Source organism: Carex rostrata, chromosome 24, assembly GCF_964058835.1.
Source record: "Carex rostrata chromosome 24, lpCarRost1.2, whole genome shotgun sequence".
Lineage (NCBI taxonomy): Eukaryota > Viridiplantae > Streptophyta > Magnoliopsida > Poales > Cyperaceae > Carex > Carex rostrata.
The window spans coordinates 2,704,752-2,715,449 of record NC_135941.1 but is presented as its reverse complement, the minus strand read 5'-3'; the positions used below and the strand labels follow the sequence as shown (position 1 = coordinate 2,715,449).

Genomic DNA, 10,698 nt, shown 5'->3' with positions numbered 1-10,698 from the left:
TGAAAAGGCCAAACCAAAAGCAAAATTAATTATAATACAATTTACAATCACCTCAATAAAAAGAAAAATGTTCATACTGATATTTCAAAAATACCCAAATTACTATAAATAAACAAGAGGATTTAGGAATCAAAACTACAAGTTAGACACCTTTACTCTCATAGGGAATTCTCTCCAAAAAAATTCAAATTCGTTGAATCCTCTGTCAAAGCATTAAGCGATCTTGGTATTGGAGGTTGGCTCACATCCAAAACACCCTCCAAAATTTGCACCACTTGACGCATAGTTGGACGGTTGTGTTCTTCGTCTTGAATACACCAACAAGCAACTCTACACACTCTCTCAACTTCTTCTAAATTAGCATTTCCATTCAAATCGGGATCCAGTATTGCGAGCATATCTCCTTTGTATAATTCTAAAGCAACAAACAGAGGGAAATAATCAACATTTTTTCCTTCTAGATGCTCTGAATTTCTTCTTCTTGATATGAGTTCAAAAAGAACCTTGCCATAGCTGTAAACATCTGCTTTTGCGCTAATTGGCACTCCAGATATCCATTCTGGAGCAAGATATCCAATTGTCCCTCTTAGAGTGGTTAAAACCCTACTAAATTCTCTCCCGACAAGCTTCGCCATGCCAAAATCAGCTACCTTTGGAACATAGAGTTCATCCAGCAAAATATTTTCAGGTTTAACATCACAATGTATTATGCAATCTCTACAATTCTCATGGAGGTATGCCAATCCTCGTGCTGCTCCGAGCGCAATTTGGTATCGTCTATTCCAATTCAAAAGAGTAGATTTTTCTCGGAATAGTAGCTTATCTAGTGACCCATTCTCCATGTAATCATAAACCAGTAGCCTTTTGTCCCCCTCACAGCAAAACCCCCTCAACCGAACTAGATTTGTATGTTGAACAACGCCAATTGTGCTCACTTCATTTCGGAAATGTTTTTCCCCTAATTGGAGAACCCCATCCAGCCTTTTCACGGCAACAGAAAAAGAATTTGGTAATGTTCCTTTAAACACTGAACCAAAACTACCCCCACCAAGCCTTTCTGAAAAATTATTTGTCATTCTTCGCAAATGATCATATTTAAATACAACCATGCTACTTTCTGATCCACTGGTGGCTAGAACAAATCTTCTCCTTTTGTACCTCATGGCCAATGAAAGAATAACAACCGTGCAAGCTAGAAAACTTATGAGAGATCCAAAGATAACCCAAATGATATTTTTTTTCATGTGGCTTGGCTTCTTGAACTCAGATGCTGACAGACGAAGAAATAGTGTATCTCCAGTGGACCCATCTCTTTCTTGATACAGATTAAGCAAACTATTATACCAAATAGAGCAATTATTACTATTATATGCATATGCTTTGCAAGAACAATTTTGTAGACATGCTCTTTCACAATCTTTTACACTAGCATTGTTAAACATATATGGCTTATCTGGTAGGCTTACACCTAATATTTCAAAGAATTGATCGTTGTCTTCATTTGGTGACGAACCATTTGTCAGGTCACATTGCAGGGGAGAGTTCCTATGACAACCTTCACTTGAATCCCCAAGCTCCCAATCTGTGGAATTTACTTCTTTAAAACCTTTCACACAACTGCAATATGGTAAGCTTTTTGCATCACAATACCCAAAGGGACCGCACAAGGCATAAACATTACACTGTACTTGTGGTTCAGTCCATAAAAGGAACCATTGTTGTGATTCCTCCAGCCATGTTAGCACCTTTATTTGCCCCGATAAATCCATCACAAACCATGCAATTGTAACGTCATCCTTCGAATTCAATGAGTATGTGAAATAGCTCTCGTTTTCATTTGAAGTATACACCAAATTATAAAATGGGGTGCCTGAAGTTGTTTCCGGTATGTTACTAAATATTTCCCCGTTCCACTCTCCGGATGTCCAATAATATTTCGATCTGTTCCAGGAAAGAAAAATTTCACTAGAGCCATTTGGGTCTAGCTCGAGTGAGAAGATCCCTTCTGCCGGATCGTTGGAATTTTTCCATGAAACTAAGCTTTGTTGGCCCAATGTTTTGCTTATCCCAAGTTTACCACCAGGCAACCATGTATTGGTCGGGTGATCCATGCTTTGCCATATGTATGTGGTAGTTTTATTGGAACTATATTTTAACACAAGGTTTCCAGTATCTAACAATGTACAAATTGTGAAGTTTGAGCTTAGAGATGTCACATTTGTAGACCAAATATGGGTTTTATTATCATCCAAAAGGGCCATATTTCCACTGGGTAAAATCCTTAGCTCACTAGTATTTGGGTCTGAGATTGGTTTATTTCTGTTTGCAATCCAAACAGGAGTTAACTGGGGAACCTTCTTGTACCAGATACCAAGGTAGTAATTTGGAGAGATTGATTTGTTACCTAAATGGAAGAAACCGAGCTCAAACTTTCCACCTTGAGAGCTTATAGTCTTGTTTCCAGAGAGAGAGTTGTTGAAGGAGATGTGATCGGAAGCAAACGAGATAGATGGTATGTTAAGGCAGAGGAAGAAGAGAAAGTGAAGGAAGCTGTAAGATTTTGGAGAAGCCATGGCTAATGAAAGAAAAAATGATACAATTTGAACTTTTTTGGGTTACACAACTTTTTGTAGGACTAAACTGAATTGATAGCCTGTGGAATTCCAATTTTTTTCCCCGTGGAATTCCAACTTTTTGTAAAGGAAAAACATGCGTATGTTGAATGCTTGTTTTTGTACTTTATTGTGATTAATAGGAACTGATTGCTCTTTGTCATAATGCCATTATCTGACGTTGCTATAGGTTATAACAATATCTTTGTTTTTTGACTTTCTCGTACCAAAAGTTGGAATTCCACAGGACAAAAGGCATTTTTTTTCATCGTAACTTTATTATTTTGTCTACTTTTACAAGTGTTTAGAAACTTTGGTTGTTGCTATTGGGGTCAATATGATTCTCACAAAACAACGAAAGTTGGAATTCCACCGATGCTTTGAAATGAAAAAAATGTAAGGTCTATGATCTAGAATAATCAGCATTTAGAGTTCACAACAATTGTCATTGTGGGACAGATTAATGTAGCCTTTCGTTATATTTAAACAGAGTAAATATCAGCCATTTGATTTACTAAATTATGCCCTTTCGAAAGAAGGATCCATGTGGTTTTAAGAGGGACAAGCATGTGCTTGTTGCAACGGGCCGCTGGGCCGAATTCGCATCCTCTGAGATATCTCATATATTTTGCGTGACTTTTTGGAATCTCAACCGTTCCAATCCGTTATGCGCGAATCTCAAAGCTCAAATAATACTGGCCCCCTGCGTCACCCTGAATAGGCACCGGACACGTCGGTCACACAAAATATGAGATATCTCAGAGGATACGCACTCCGCTGGGCCGGTGTCACGTGTTAAATTATTGGGGATGCATTTCTGAGGCATTTGGATCATCATTTCTGAATTGCTTGGATTGATGCAAGGTGCAGCAAAAGACTTTGAAGTCAAAACAGATCAAATAGGCGTTGAAACATACTTGAGGTAGAGATGGTTGCGTGTAGCGCGCAGGGACCACTGGCCGGAGCGTTTACAGTTTGTCAGTCGTTTCCTTTTGCCTGTTTTATATGTTTTCTTGACTCCTCTCTTATATGACATAATACTCCTTAAAATACTCTTAACTCTATTTCTTTATTGGATTTGAGACAAGAAGTTTTGTTCACCACCTGACCTGAGACACCCAATGGAATTTATATTATGAATTCGTCGGACAAGTTCGCAATCAGTGCAGCCGTCGACTTCCATTAGCTATATATCTTTGCAAATTCAATAAGGAGCAGTGCAAGTTATAAAGCGCCAATCGTAAAAAGAACAATACATATAACATCTTGTACAAATGAACAACAATTTAGTGAATTTTTGCCCTGCAGTCCAGCTCTTAGTATATCGAAATCGTAACTCTAATGATTGGGACATAATTTGACTTGGAGCTTAGACTTTTCTGGTTAGAAATTCGAAGGTACTTTCTTTTGTTCTTTTTGAGTCTTCTTTTAACAGCAGCAGAATTTTATCTGATATAAATTGATCTATTATACCTCTGAAAAACAAATCACCTATTACTTATAAGAGAGGGTTCAAATGCCTCGATTTTTTTGTCTCGATCATGCTCTCATTTTTAAAAAAATTTAATAATTCAAAATTTAAAACTTAAAAGTTCAAATAAAACAGTTGGATATGAAGTATGTTATTTTTTTTATGTGCTCATACAAAATTATCACATTTTAAAAAAAAATTATGTGAACCAATAAATTGAAAAATCAACGTCTCTAAATTATCTATATTAGTTAGGGGGTAAACGGATTCGAATTATCCGATCCATATCCGCTTAGAATCCGAATACGGATACGGATCTGGATATTTTCTCATGAATATGTTGAACTGGTTCGAATACGGATTCGGATATACTATCTTATTCAAAAACGGAGCGGATATCCGGTAACTATCCGAAGTGGGTATCATAATCTGTTGATTTAAATCCGCTATGCCTTTGAAATACTTGGTATGGAAAATTGGAAATCCACCTCATTCTATCATTTTTCAAAGACTTGGTAGTGGAATCCAGCTCAGCTCATCACGTGGGTTAGAGAAATTTCCTCCAATCCAGTTGATGCTCGTGAAGTTAATGAAATTTCTGTAAGGGTAGTTTGGACGAAACAAACAATAGCTCAGAATAGCTGCTAATTGAACATTTTAATGAAATAGCGGAATAACAGTTAACTCGAGCTATTTCTTGTGTTGAGAATAACTTTTTTTTCGCCTCAAACGTGAAATAGTGAGAATAACTCACTAAGAATAGCAGCTATTCCTAGATTAGTGTTATTCATGTATCATCCAAACGTACCAAAAAGCTACTATATAAGATAAGCTCACAACACATGTTTAATTATAAGTTGTGGGACTATTGATTAAATATAAAATTGGACAACAACTCTATTTTTTGTCTTCTTTTTTCTCTGCGGTATTACTTCAAAATGAATTATGTTTTGATTATAATATTTGTATTATATTATAAAATAAGTGGATTATTTAAGTGAATTATTCATATGACTCGATTATTCGATCATTATTCGTTTTGTATCCGTATTCGAATTCATATTCATGGATTATCCATTCCGTATATGTATATGTATCTGTATTCGTATCCATTCATTGAAAGACGGATACGGATATGGTAACAGCATTATCCGCTCTGTTTATACCTCTAACATTAGTACATTTTTTTATAAGCTCTTGATGTAAAGTTAGAATCTCATAATTTTTTAAACGTGTGTAGATAAAATGATATAGATCATATATAACGGTTTTATTTTAAATAAAATAGAATTACGATGGAGGTTTAAAAAAATGAAAACATTTAAATTCTCTGCTAAAACTGACATAAAGCCCAAGTTCCTTTTAAGTGTTTAAACAAGTTCAGTATATGTAAGTTCTCGCTCTCGTCCAAGATGCATTAACCTTGATAGTAGATCGAGCAGAGAAAGAGGATCCAAGCTGGCTTATGATCATTGGATGTGTTAGGAGCCCAAGTCCAAGTTGTTTCTGAGCCCAAGTCAAGGTTGATAGTTTAACATGGACGGCTTTATTCGAGCTGTTAGGAATAAGTCCAGAGTCGAGTTATTTTGTAATCACAGAGTGAAGCTTTGGCACAATATGTAATATTACGGATTGACTAGTGATATGAATTTATATACTCGAATTTTTATTTTTATTTTGTAATCACAGAGTGAAGCTATGGAACAATATATAGTGTTACGGATTGATTAGTGTTATGAATTTATATTTTTTTTTTTTCAAATTTTAAATAGTCAATTCAAACGGTTAAACATGATTTCATATGTAATGTACTTTTAAGACTTAATTTTTTTTTCTTCTTAAAAAAATTTATACTATTTTTTTTTCTTCTTAAAAAAATTTATACTATTTTTTTAGATAGGTTGAAAACGCTGGGCTTTTATATGGTCCAAAAATTTCAAATCTATTGATATTCTACCTATCTAAAAAGATAAAAATAAAAGTTCCAAAACAATATCAAATTTGGTTTATAAATATATTTTATTATGAAAATCATGTTGAACAGTTCGAATTGACTATTTGAACTTTTAAAACAAAATAAAAATACGAGTCAATAGTAAGGGTGCAAACAAATTGGATATAATATGTCCGAATATGGATTCGTATGCAAAAATTAGATAAAGATATCTGATATTGCTATACGGATACGGTTATGGTTTTTAATTTTAATTATCTATATTCGAATAGTTGATATATGCTATATAGTTTAATTTATATTATAAAAAAAATATATTATTCACCATTATAATTTGATAAATATTATGAATTTTGATATTTTTTTAATAGATAATAGTATCGAAAAATGGATATCCAATATGTTTCTATTTATTATCAAATTTTATCTGTATTCAAAAATTAAAAGAAGATACGGATATAATTTTACTATATCTGATCTGTTTGCACCTCTAACTAGTCCATAGCACGAAACCGTAAACCATTATACATATTACCATAGCCTCACTCGATCACATATTTTAATTCAAAGAGATCTACAATTCACATTATAATAATTTTTAACACTTTTTAAGGTTAGCGGCTTTAAATGCCAACTAACAATTTCATTAATAAAAAAAACATATTTACAATAGGTCGAATGACCATAGTCTTTGAATCTACTATTTTATTCTCATAAAATATTTTAAACTAATATAGTATTCCAACCACCATCTCACTCCACGACCGGATCAGCATCTTCGACTGCCGCCACACTCTGATGGCAATCGGATACTCACCGTCACGCTCCAATTGAGATGTTGGTCACTATAATTAATCATCATCTCGATTTACGACTGGATCCACTTCTTCAACCACCGCCGCACTCTGACAACGGTCGGATTTGCTCACCGTCGTACTCCAATAGAGATGGGAATTCTATACTTCGAACTCCAACGATACCGCACTCTCGACTCCGCTCAGCTCTGGTTTCTCCTCTCTCTCTCATTCTCCTCTTCACTCGAGAAGATAGAATCGAAAGAAATGAGAGATGTGGTGTTTGGAATGAGAGATACAAAGTGTGAAAATTGTGAAGTGAGAAAGGAGAAGAAGGATGGGGACGGCTGTAAAAATTCTATCTTTTTTGAATCGCTTTTGAAGTAGCTAAATTTTTAACACTTAATTTACGTAACTTCTAATTTTGTGAGCATATGGGTTGATTAGATGATCAGCTAAAGATAATGTGCTTTGTGTAAGACATATTATGTTAAAAAAAAAATATATATATATATATATATATTTTTGAATATTACATAGTTGAATAGCAATTAATCTTTACTTAAAAAACTGTATGATACGTATTGACTATGAAAGTTTTGTGCACAATATTAGGTGATTGTTTCCAACTATTGTATATGGATTGGATAATCAATTGTATAAGCTAAACGTCAGCTTGCAGGGGCATGACTACGACCCAACGAACAAATTGCTCTGCATAGTACAAACTAGCCACAATATATATAACTTTTAGCACGAGATAAAATCTAGCAGAGATATTAAATTTAAGAGGGTTTAAATATCTTCATTTTTGTGCTTTTTTCATGCATCTATTTTTTAAAACTTTAATAATTTGAAATTTAAATCTTAAAATTCAAAATAAAACCGTTTGATATAAACTACATTATTTTATCTATGCACGTGTAAAAAATTATGACATTTCAACTTTGTTTTGGTTGTCATCTTGAGCTTGTAAAAAGGTATACTAATGTGGATAATTTCTAGACGTCGATTTTTTAACTTATTGATTCACATAAAAGCAAAATCAAAATGTGATAATTTTTTATGAGCACATAAAGAAAATAACATAGATCATATCTAACGGTTTTATTTTAATGTTTAAGTTTTAAACTTTGAGATATTTAACTTTTTAAAAATAGAGACATGATGGAGACACAAAAAATAAAGACATTTGAACCCTCCTCTAAATTTAAATATCACTATAATTTTGACAAGAAGGATTCATGTAGATATATGTAATTCGTGGATTTTAGTATCCTATGCAACGTACGTTCAATTTTTCCTTTAATACTCACTCATCAACTTTTAAATATATCTTATATATCCTTCAACTTTTTGAATCCTTTATATTTATCCATCGAAAACATTTAGAATTATTAATTATTTTTATCCATTAACTTTTAAAATTCTTTGAAATTTGTTCCATCAACTCTTGAATATATCTAGAGTCTTTAAATCCTTTCATAATTATTGATTAACTCTTCAATTTATTTTGCATACCATTCAACTCTTTAATCGTTTCATTTGCCCATGAAATTAATTATTGATTAACTCTTTATATCTAGAGTCTTTAAATCCTTTCATAATTATTGATTAACTCTTCCATTTATTTTTGCATACCATTTAACTCTTTAAATCATTTCATTTGCCCATGAAATGAAATAAGCATACAAATTTGGTTAACATACAACAAGCTTATGATTTGAATTGACATAATTATTCTTGCTTCTTTAAACAAAAAATATAACTTTTTTTATTTAATTTTCTTAAAATATAATTTATGTCCTCACCTTCTTTTTTCTTTATTAAAAACTAAACGGAGAAGGACAATTATGGCAATTCATATGTAAATCACGCATAAAAATGTATTGTCTGTTGTGTCGAATCTACCCTTATATATATATAATATTATAAGACTAACGAAGTGTGTGGGGTTTTTTTTTCGGAAAAAAAATACCAAACTAACATTTAATATATAAATAAGAGTTAATTAGCTAGTTGTGAGGGCAAATGGTGATTTTTTTTTGTTGTAGAATCAAGCATCCCATGTAGAGAAAATGTGTATGTCCTCAGAAACCGATTCATTAGAAGATTGAATTTTTTTTTACACAAACTACAAAAAAAAAAATTAATAGAAAATGCAATAAGTTGAGCAAATTTGTGAGTTTAGAAGGGTAAATATGATCTTAAAAAAATTAGAGGAGAAAATACATAATTTTGAAGGGTAAATATGATCTTAAAAAAATAGAGGAGAAAATACATAATTTCCATGTTTTTAAAGGATATACATGAAATTCTGGCCTATATATCCACCGTTTATTTAGCACGTAGTTGAAAGCAATGTTATTTGAACCGGACCGGTCATCGAACCAGCAAAGTATTCGTAAATAATGATCACTAATATATAATGTTATATTATATTGTGAATTCGAATTTTATAAAGCAACGGTAATTGTTGTTCTAGTTAAAGCCCTCATCATCGTTTCCTAAATATTTAATTTTTTTTTTTTTTTTTTTTTGGTAAAGTCTATGTTTTTGTTATCGAAAAAAAAAAAACTATTACACAGCGCAGCACATATGACCGTCATTGTCTCCCTTTTTCCGTTAATGTCTTTCCATGATATTTTACTATAAACACGTTCATTCCATAAACATTTGAACCTATTTATTGACGGTGGTGGATGTTTTAAAAAATGTTTCCCTTGGACAACACACACTCACTGATGTAAATATTAAATTCTTTTTATTTTATTCAACTTTTCATATATATGGCATAAGCCATATATATTCTAAATCACCATGAGTAATTGCTCTTTTTACCCTACATTTGTAGATAATATAATAGTTTATATTTGTAGAGATTTATGCGTACATCCGTTTTTATGGTAAATCATGTTGGTATATTTGATAATATTACAAAAAAAAAAAAAAAAGATTGTGTTATGTTTGATGACGAATTATCTTGACAGTATTAACAATTGTAAAACATAATAATTATTCTTAAATTCAATATTTAATATGAGATTCATGCAACATGTTTGTCGACATGAGAAATCAATGAAGCTGATGTAATTTCTACCATTTTTCGAACGCTTGAAATTTGCCAATACCTAACGGGCATTGATGAAATATTTAGAAAATATTCATCATCCATGCATGGAGTTCAATTAATATACCACCCATCATAGAACAAATTTTATTATTTTTGTTCTAGTGCTTGGTGTAAGAAATTTAATAGAAAATGTTTTAGTTCATTGCCAAGAGACCTCAATTCTTAAAAATTTTAAATTTCTCCAATATTTAGAATATGAAGCACATAAAAATTAGGCCCAATTTAAAAGTCGTTGCAGCACTTACAAAATAATTTTAAAATTTAAACTTTTAACAATATTACCTAGAAGGAAGAAAAAAAAATTGTATTAAACCATATTGACCGATTTTTTTATATATATCCAAAAAATAAATAAAATTTTAAAAAATAACCAACTAGCTATTAAAATTGTAAAACTATCCAAACCGGTTAACCAGTAACCGGACTCAAATCAAATTTCCGGTTAACCATTTCTCGGACCCGTTGAAATAGTCCGGTTAACCATTAACCGGAAATTTGATTTGAGTCCAGTTATTGGTTAACCAGATTTTTGCATTTGTGCATTTTGCTTTCTTTTCTTTTCTTTTTTAAAACAGAAATTTTTTATTTTTTGTATTAAAATATTAGAAATGTTGAATATATTTCTTTGATAATAGATGGAATACAATATAATTTGATTTATTAGAAGGACTACAACAAATAACCCGGATCAATATTTTTCAGGCCGGATTTTTCGCGGCTGTAAGAAAAATTAA

At 31.9% G+C, this 10,698-nt stretch overlaps 1 pseudogene across 1 annotated transcript; it reads right to left on the bottom strand.

Annotated features, from left to right (window-relative positions):
- On the bottom strand, nucleotides 1-2,634 carry LOC144575542 (G-type lectin S-receptor-like serine/threonine-protein kinase At2g19130 pseudogene; annotated as a pseudogene). Its single transcript, XR_013518466.1, has one exon. The product of XR_013518466.1 is annotated as a G-type lectin S-receptor-like serine/threonine-protein kinase At2g19130 pseudogene (transcript).
- Between the last annotated feature and the right edge of the window lie 8,064 nt (nucleotides 2,635-10,698).